Below are 10,651 nucleotides of genomic sequence, written 5' to 3' on the forward strand. Positions count from 1 at the left end.
CCTCAATTCAGCATAGCATCGAGATGACAGATTCATAAAGAGGAGCCTTTTGTTGCTGAAATCTGTTTCTCATTATTTCCTCTTTGAACGCCACTATTAAACCTTCCTCTAATGTTGTCATTTGCAATCTTGCAACTTCATTTTTCTTCATCGATTTTTTTTCAGTCTATTGTCCTCTTCAATGACAAGCTTCAATTTGCACCATTTCCTGTATTTTTCTTAAAGGCAAATACGCACATAATGAAAAAAGAACTGTGGACGCTGGAAATTGGAAGCAAGAAACAGAATGTGCTGGAGAAACTCAGCAGGTCTGGCAGCATTGGTGTTGAGAGAAATGGAGTTAACGTTTTGAACATTCTGATGAAAGGTCGCTGGACTTGAAATGTTAGCTCAGCTTCTTTCTCTACTGATGCAGCCAGACCTGCTGGTCTTCTCCAGCACGTTGGAGTCCAGAGGGCAATACGGTGAGAGAGGAAGGATTTAAAAGGGACCTAAGGGGCAACTTTTTCATGCAGAGTGCGGTGAGTTTATGGAATGAGCTGCCAGAGGAAGTGGTAGAGACTGGTATAATTACAACATTTAAAAAGCATCTGGATAAGTATGTGAATAGAAATATTCAGAGGGATATGAACCAAGTGCTAGCAAATGTGACTAGATTAGTTTAGGATATCTGATTGGCATGGTCAAGTTGGACTGAAGGGTCTATTTCCATGCTGTACATCTCATGACTCAATGATTCTATGCCATGCATTCCAGTTCAACACAAACTCAACATTTTGCCTGTAGCATAGGGTGGCCTCTCTTACCATCCCAGGTAGCTGTCACAGTCAGATAGCCAGCTGAGGAGGCTTTGCTCATAAAGTCTGTGTCTCTGTTCTCTGGGGGTTGGTTCATGGTGAATCCTTCATCCCCATTAGGAACTTTCTGGGAGGAGGTCTGCCCCAATCAGGGACAGATCTGGCCACCAGCCGGGAGACTGTGCAGGTTTGGGATTTTCCATTACCTCGATTCAAAGAAATTAAGGATAAAGGGGAATTGCTAGGATTTGGATAGGTTTAGGCAGGTAGAGGTCTATGTTCACACCTTGAGTGATGACCCGGGGAAGTGTGAAGCCTGACAGTAGGCATATCGGCAGGAATTGGTGATTTTGGAGGTTAAAGCATTACATTAACACCGAGGCCGAGAACCAGTGATAGAGACCTATACTGTCAATTCAATGGAGCATGTGGAAAGGGCAAACCAAAGGGGAAAACAACTGTAATCACACTGGTATGGGATGGGTTAAGATAGCCAATGTGTGAGGGGTATTGGGGAGGGGGGGTAGGGAGTGGTGAGGACTGCATCTGCAATCTGTTACTGAGTAATTATACAGGGGAACAACACTGCCATAGACACATGATATATTAACAACACCGGGGTGCGAGGTGCCTTCTCGCTGGCTATCAGGCCTCTGCATGTGTGTTGCACCTCCCTGGCACTGTCACTGCTGGGGAACTGCCTGAAATAGACATTCCCATGCACACAGTCTTCTGAACTATGGTCAATGTTAAAAAGGGGGTCCGAAATTGATGGAGTGAATTGACACCATTTACAAGCATTACTGTCCCTCTTTTCCCAAATGCTGGATTTGGTGTATAGATGTGTGAACATATGTGTGTGTACATGTGCATGTCTGTATGTACCTGTGCATATGTGTGTGTTTGTGTGTGTGTGTGTGTGGGTGTCGGAGAATTGTCCAATTACAAATAGAGGCTGCACACAAATCTTGTGAAATTGACAAGAGACTGGTTTATTTCTCACAATGTGGTGGGGAAAAGAAATCAACAGGATTGGTATAGAACAAGTCTCTGCACAGTTAAAGTAAGAATTCTGTTCCCCAAGCTGCAAATATTGACAGTTTTTATAGTGTTACAGTAGTGTTACAGTAATGTCGTCTTAATTACAAGACAATACAAATGAAATCACATTCAATGGAAAACAATCGGTTGTCCAGTGGTAGCAATCAGGTAATAATTGTAGCATAAGGTTCCATTCCTCTGCTAGAGCAGGTGCTAATGTCTAATATTCTGGTTTCAGTGGGTCTGCAGGGTGGTGTGCATTCTTGTCAGGTATCTGGGTGCCACTCAGTCTAGGTCGGCTTTGTGGGGCTTCAGTACCTGAGGAGACTAAGGATGCCCTTGGGCTGCAGGAGCGGTGATGCTTTTGTGAGGTAGGAAGTCTGATATTAGACCATCTAAGGAGCGCATTCCCTCAGTCTGGAAGCTGTTTAGGTAATGTCTTGTTTGGCTGTTTCGTTCCTCAACTGATCGTGGTCAGGTTGAGGTATTATGGGCATGCTCTGGTTAGCTAAGAACAGACATGGTTTTTGTGAACAAGTAGTGGGTTGGCAGAGTGGTTTACTTTTCTCCCACAGAGATCGTGTGTGAATATGTATATATACCTGCATGTGTAACTGTATATGTATGTGGATATGTGCCCGTGTGTGTGCATGTGTCTGCATGTCTGTGTTTTTGTGTGCATATTTGTGTGTGTGCATGTGTTTGTGTGCCCGTGTGTAAGTTATGTATCCATGTGCGCATGTTGTGTGTGTGTGTTCATGTGCATATCTGGCAGAGGTTGGCAGATGTGACAAGAGTCATAGAGTCATAGAGTAAAGCAGCATGGAAACAAACCCTCCAGCCCAAACTGATCTATGCTGACCATGGTATCCACTCAGTTAGTTTCAATTGCCTGCATTTGATCCATATGCCTCTAAATCCTTCCCATCCATGTATCATTCCAAAAGTTTTTTTTAAATGTTGCTATTGTACCTGCCGCAACCACTTTCTCTGGCAACCCATTCCATATACATCACGCTCTGTATGAAGAAGTTGCCCCTCTGGACCTTCTTAAATCTTTCCCCTCTCACCTTAAACCTATGTCCTCTAGTTTTCATTTTCCATGCCTGGGAAAAAGATGATATGTATTCATCCTATCTATATCCCTCATGATTTTGTATTTCAATAAGGTAACCCTTCATTCTCCTACATTACAAGGAATAAAGTCCTACGCTGGCCAACCTCTCTCTATAACTCAGGCCTACTCACCCTGACACTATCCTTGTAAATCTTCTTAGCACTTTTTCCAGTTTAACTATGTCATTCCTATAACAGGGTGACCAAAACTATACACAATACTCCAAGTGTGGCCTCATCAACGACTTATACAACTGTAACGGAATGTCTTAGCTCCTATCCTCAATGTCTCGACCGATGAAAGCAAGCATGCTAAATGCCTTCTTCACTATCCTGTCTACCTGTGACACCACTTTCAAAGAACTATGTATTTGTACTCCTAGATCCCTCTGTTCCACAGTACTCCTCAGGGTCTTACCATTTACTGTAGAAGTCCTTTCTTGGTTTGACTTTCCAAAGTGCAACACCTCACACCTATCTGTATTGAATTGCATTTGCCAATCCTCAGTCCACCTCCCCATTAGTTCAAGATCCCGATGTAATTTTTGATAACCTTGCTATCAACGATACCTCCTATTTTTGTATCATCCACAAACTTACTAATCATGCCTTGTACATTCACATCCAGATCATTTGTGTCAATAACAATTAACAAGTCCTGTTTAAACTCACACAAAGCTCCTGCATAAAAAGATTGATATTACAATTTATAAAGGAAAATTTCAATGCAGTGAGCATGAGTAATAATTTATCACTGTGGATAGATGTTACATTCCAAAGTTACAATTTCATGTATGGAGATTATCGGACAATAACGTCTCTATGACTGATGAATATGCCTTGTTGTCACTGTAATGAAGATGTCAGCACTTAATTAAATGTCGGTAGCCCTAAGAGCTGTAGGTGCTGTCGCAAGGTTTGACAATCTGATGAGCTGCTGTTGCATCTACAATGATTGTTATCTCTCCTTCGGGGGATTCAAGGTGTCACATTGTCAAAATTGTTAATCTTCTTTATGTTCAGAAAGACATTGAGTCACTTGGCAGAAGAAAACATCACAACCTATCAAAGTTAACAGTTTAATCTCTTCCGTTTAAATTAAATGTTTTTGATAGAATCCTTTACACGATTTACATCAGTGACAATAGTAAACAAATTTTTACATGGCCAATCACACCATTGCAAATTGTTAAGACTTCATTGTGATTGATACAATTGAGTGGCTTGCTGGGCCATTTTAGAGGGCAGTTAGGAGTCAACCACATTGCTGTGGGTCACGTGTAAGCTCGACCAGGTAAGGATGGCAGATTTCCTTCCTTTAAGGACATTAGCGAACCAGGTGTGTTTTTCCCAACAATCAATAATGGTTTCATGGTCATCAGTAGATTTGATTTGGAGGTGCTGGTGTTGGACTGGGGTGTACAAAGTTAAAAATCACACAACACCAGGTTATAGTCCAACAGGTTTATTTGGAAGCACTCGCTTTCACAGTGATGCTCCTTCATCAGGTGGTTGTGGAGGAGAAGATCATAAGACTCAGAATTAAAAGCAAAAGTTTACAGTGTGTTGCAACTGAAATTATATATTGAAAAAGACCTGGACTCTTTGTTAAGTCTCTCATCTTTTAAAGTGATCATGTTGGTTTCAGTTCTTTCATATATAACACTCCGAACATTTTTTTAAAGTTACATTATCAAGTTAACTTTAACAGTTGGTGATTTGTAATTCCAGATATTTTTATTGAATTCAGATTCCAACATCCACCCTGTATTCTGAAACTGTGGTCCTTGGTTTTGTACTCCCCAGCCAGTGAAAACATCCTCCCTATGTCTAGTCTGTCAGCCCTTTTGGAAAGCTATAGGTTTCAATCAAGTCCCCTCTCATTCTTTATGAAGTGGAGGTGCCAGTGTTCAACTGGTGTGGGCAAAGTTAAAAGTCATGTAACACCAGGTTATAGTCTAACAGTTTTATTTGGAAGTGCTAGTTTTCGGAGCACTGCTCTTTCATCAGGTAACTAGTCCTGACAAAGGAGCAGTGCTCCAAAGGCTTGTACTTCCAAATAAACCTGTTGGACTATAACCTGGTGTTGTGTGACTTTTAACTTCATTCTTAATGAACAAATTCAGGAAACTTTGCTTTATCTAAAGATTGCTTAGAATGTTGAATGGAGGCCTTTACTCATTCACCAATACTACCGTCAGCTACACCATAATTGTGAGATTGCCTGGGAGGGGCGATGGCTTGATGGTATTATTACCAAGCTATTATTCCAGTGACCTAGGTAATGTTCTGGGCTTATGCCCGAAACGTCAATTCTCCTGCTCCTCGGATGCTGCCTGGCCTGCTGTGTTTTTCCAACACCATATTTTTCAACTCTGGTACTCCAGTATCTGCAATCCTCACTTTCTCCTACCTTCAGTTAAGCCATAGTTTGATTTCAGAATTCTCAGTTATTCTTTCAAATGACTTCATAACTTTCTAAGTTCTGTCATCTCCTATCTTGGTGCTATTCTGTGTGATACCTGTGTTTTGATATTTCCAATCTCTTGAGCACCCCTGATTTGAATTGCTTCACTGTTCATGGTTCCCTCTTCATGTACCCAGGCACCAGAATGCCAGAGGAGCAGAAGTCAGCCATTCAGCCCATCGAGCCTGCCCTGCTATTCAATGAGACCATGGCTGATCTGCTAATGCTCAACTCCACTTTGCTGCCTTTTCCCCTAGAACCTTTGATTCCTCGACAGATTAAAATCTGTCCATCTCAGCCTTGAAGATACTTAATGACCCAGCCACTACAGCCCACTGTGGTAAAGATGTCCTAGATTGATAACCGGTCTCCACCACCACCATCCCCCCCCCCCCCCCCACAAGAGAAGAAATTCCTCTTTTGTCTTAGATGACTGTCCCCATAATTGTGAGATTTCCTGGGAGGGGTGATGGCTTAATGGCATTATTACCAAACTATTATTCCTGCGACCTCGGTAATGTTCTGGGGACCTGAGTTCAAATCTGGAATTACAAGCCTAACGATGACCATTGTTGATTGTCTGGTGGGAAAAAAAATGAGTCACTAATGCCCTCTCTGGAGCAGTCACACTTTCCTGGTCTGGTTGACATGTGACTCTCAGCAACATGGGTGACTCTAAATTGGCCTCTGGGGCAATTAGGGACAAGCAATAACTGCTGGTCTAGCCAGTGATACCCTCAACCTGGGAATGTTCAAGAAAAAACTGCCCGTTGATCTGAAACTCTCCCACAAGAGGAAACAGTATTTCTGCGTTTGCTTGTAAAGTCTCCAAAGGCTATCTGGTATTCCTCTCCTATAATTTTCCACCACAGAATCTCTCATCCTTTGAGACAAAAATATCAAAAATGTCCTACCAAATCAACGTCTTCAATGAAACTTTTGATCACCTGTCTTGAACGTTCCTCCGAATGCTTTGTCATGTCTTGTTTGATCACATTGCTGTAGAGTACTTCAGGACATTTGCTATGGTAACCACACTGAATTAGTACGAGCTGTTTTGTTGCCCTTCAATACCTTACATGTAAAGGTTGAATAAATGTTTGCCTGTCAGAGCTGCCAGAAATTGATCTTCTGTCCGAAGCTCATTCCTTTTGTGGAGTAATGATATTGGCACACAACCAAGTTGCTAATATTATAAAGCAAAGGCAACATCTGTCAGCTGATGCCTCCAGCAATTTTTTATTTATTGTTGAAAACTTTTCTGATTATAATTTTTGCCAGCAATGATCAACTGTCAACTTCTTGAAAAAAAGTCTTAAATCCTCCACTGAAAATCACAATGTTTGGCTAACAAAGAAAAGCAACATTGATGCTGGGAGTGAATATGGACTGACTGGCCTCCTTTGACTGGCCTGAATAAGTCTTTGACTGGACATGGATATCCCATGACTATTTGCCTATCCCCCAAAATACCGTGTTTTCAATGGGAGTTCAGGGCAAGTCTTCTTCCCACCTATTCTCTTTCCCATTCACTTTCCATTCCTTTCCCACCCACTCCTGAATCAGTCTCTGAAATATAGTGGATAGTACAGTGTCCACATCAAATGCCTAGCTGCTGTTTTTTTGTTAGAGATTCATTAAGTGTCAAGTGAGCTTTGTGCCAAGCCAGATGGGCTGTATTTCACACTTTTTATATCATAAGAAGGTTGGAATGACAGGTTAACTTTGGAAAAAAATCTTTGGAAATGCGGGAAAGAAATGTCGTAGCCATAGAGTCATGGACTCATATAGTATGGAAACAGATTCTTCGTTCCAACCAGTCCATGCCAACCCTAATCCCAAACTAAACCAGTCCCACCTGTCTGGTCCTGGCACATATCCCTCTAAACCTGCTGTCATATACCTATCCAAATGTCCTTTAACTGTACCCACATCTATCACTTCCTCTGGAGGTTCATTCCACTCTGTGTAAAACTTGTTGCCCCTCATGTCATTTTTAAATCTTTCCCCTCTCACCTTAAAAATATGCCCCATAATCTTGAACTTCCTCCATCCCAGGGAAAAGACACCTGCCAAGCAAAGGTTAGGACTGCAGATTCTGGAAACCAGAGAGTATAGATGAGAGTGGTGCTGAAAAAGCACAGCAGGTCAGGCAGCATCCGAGGAGCAGGAAAATCAACGTTTCGGGCAAAAGCCCTTCATCAGAAATAGAGGCAGGGAGCCTCCAGAGTGGAGATTAATTGGGGGGGGGGGGGGGATGGTTTACACTGTAAACCTTTGCTATAAATTCTGTGCCTTACAATTGTGTCCTCCACAATTAAGTCTGTTGGAATTTAACCTGGTGTTGTGTGATTTTTAACCTATTGTTAAAGTTCACTTGAGAATGTAACTTTAAATCTCAGAAAAAATGTTCTGAGATTTATGTATGAAAGAACTGAAACCAACATGGTCATTCTAAAAGATGAGAGACTACAGACAATCCAGGTCTTTTTCAATATGTATTTCAGTTACATCACACTGTAAACTTTTGCTATAAATTCATCAGGTTATACTCCACAACCACCTGATGAAGGAGCATCACTGTGAAAGCGAGTGCTTCCAAATAAACCTGTTGGACTATAACCTGGTGTTATGTGATTTTAAATTTTGTACACCCCAGTCCAACACGGCATCTCCAAATCATGACCTCAACAGGAACTTCCCTTTGCAATTGCGGGCTCCCCTTAAAATCTCATTACATCGGGATACATGTAAGTGGTATGGTTGGTAAGTTTGCAGATGACACCAAAATTGGTGGTGTAGTAGACAGTGAGGAAGGTGATCTCAGAGTACATCAGGATCTTGATCAGATCAGCCAATGGGCTGAGGAGTGGCAGATGGAGTTTTTTTTTAAGATAAACGTGAAGTGTTGCATTTTGGTAGGGTAAATCAGGGGCAAGACTTATACACACTTAATGGTAGGTGTTCAGGGGACCCAAACAAAGAAAGTTTGGAGTGCAAGTTCATAGCCCCTTGAATGTGGAGTCACAGGTGGTGAGGACAGTAAAGAAGGCATTTGGTATGCTTGCCTTTATTGGTCAGAGCATTAAGTATAGGAGTTGGGTGTTCATGTTGTGGCTGTACAGGATATTGGTGAGGCCACTTTTGGAATACTGTGTTCAATTTTGGTCTCCTGCTGGGATGTAGAAACTTGAAAGGGTTCATAAACAATTTATAAGGATGTTGCCAGGATTGGAGGGTTTGAGCAAAAGGGAGAGGCTGAATAGGCTGGGGCTGTATTCCTCGGAACTGAGGGTGACTTAATTTTTTCAAAATTACAAAATCACGAGAGGCATAGATAGGGTGAATAGTCAAGGACTTTTCCCCAAGATATGGGACATTGGTTTGGCCACATTTTGAAGACTCATTCTATTCTGGTCTCCCTGCTATAGGAAGGATGTTGTGAAACTTGAAAGGGTTCAGGAAAGAGTTGTATGGATGTTGCCAGGTTTGGAGGGCTTGAGCAATCAGGTGAATTGCCAAGGTCCTTTCCTCAGGCTAGGTCGTGTCCAAAATTAGAGGGCATAGTTTTAAGTTGAGATTGGAAAGATTTAAAAGGGACTTCAGAGACAACTTGTTCACACAGAAGATGGTGTATGTACAGACTGGGCTGCCCGAGGAGGTGTTGGGGGATAGTACAATTATAACATTTAAAAGGCAGCTGGATAGGTATTGGAATAGGAGGAATTTAGGCGGATATGGGCTGGCAAATGGGACTAGATTAATTTCAGATATCTGGTCCACATAGACGAGTTGGACTGAAAAGTCTGTTGCTACACATCTCTATGACTCTGTGACATCTCTCTTCCTGCATAGGTAGAACTACAATGTCACTAGGAATTGTTTTCCCAGATTTTGACCTAAAGACAGCGAAGAAACAGTAATATATATCCAAGTCAAGATGGTGAGGGCTCAGAGGGGAACTTGGTGATGGTGGGGCTCCCAGGCATTTGCAGACCCAATGGAGTCCATTACCTAGAAAAGGCATTGTTGACACAGCTGAGTCAGTGTGTGAGGTTGTCTGGCTACTGAGGGGCTGAAGTGGCAAGTTTAGTCTACTCAGATCCCATCAGCGTAATCCTGCCACAGGAAGGGCATTTGGTTTTAGATCCATCATAATGAGAGGGATTTTGAGTAATTTCGTGCACCTCACCCTCACCAAGAGACCAACTGTAATGATATTCAGTCCTCTAATACAACACGTCTTTATTACCTCAAATCATGAAGCACTTAGTAGAAAATGAATTCCTGTTCACATTGATACAGTTGAGTCATGGAGTCATAGAGATGTACAGCATGAAAACAGACCCTTCGGTCCAGCCCGTTCATGCCGACCAGATATCCCAAGCCAATCTAGTCCCACTGCTAGCACCCGGCCCATATCCTTCCAAACCCTTCATATTCATATACCCATTCACAAACCTCTTAGATGTTGCAATTGTAGCAGCCTCCACCACATCCTCTGGCACCTCAATCTATACACGTACCACCCTCTGTGTGAAAAAGTTATCCCTTAGGTCTCTTTTATATCTTTCCCTCTCACCCTAAACCTATGCCCTCTAGTTATGGACTCCCCGGCCCCAGGGAAAATACTTTGTCTATTTACCCTATCTATGCCCCTCATAATTTTGTAAACCTCTATAAGGTCACCCCTCAGCCTCTGATGCTCCAGGGAAAACAGCCCCAGCCTGTTCAGCCTCTCACTATATCTCAAATCCTCCAACCCTGGCAACATCCTTGTAAATCTTTCCTGAACCCTTTCAAGTTTCACAATATCTTTCCAATAGGAAGGAGACCATAAGTGCACGCAATATTCCAACAGTAACCTAACCAATGTCCTGTACAGCCGCAACATGACCTCCCAACTCCTGTGCTCAGTATTCTGACCAATAAAGGAAAGCATACCAAACTCCTTCTTCACTATCCTATCTACCTGTGACTCCACTTTCAAGGAGCTATGAACCTGCACTCCAAGGTCTTTTTGTTCAGCAACACTTCCTCGGACCTTACCATTAAGTGTAGAAGTCCTGCTCAGATTTGCTTTCCCAAAATGCGGCACCTCACGCTTATCTGAATTAAACTCTATCTGCCACTTCTCAGCCCATTGGCCCATCTGGTCAAGATCCTGTTGTAATCTGAGGTAACCCTCTTCGCTGTCCACTACACCTCCAATTTTGGTGTCATCTGCAAA

The sequence above is a fragment of the Chiloscyllium plagiosum genome, chromosome 15 (genome assembly GCF_004010195.1).
Source record: "Chiloscyllium plagiosum isolate BGI_BamShark_2017 chromosome 15, ASM401019v2, whole genome shotgun sequence".
NCBI lineage: Eukaryota > Metazoa > Chordata > Chondrichthyes > Orectolobiformes > Hemiscylliidae > Chiloscyllium > Chiloscyllium plagiosum.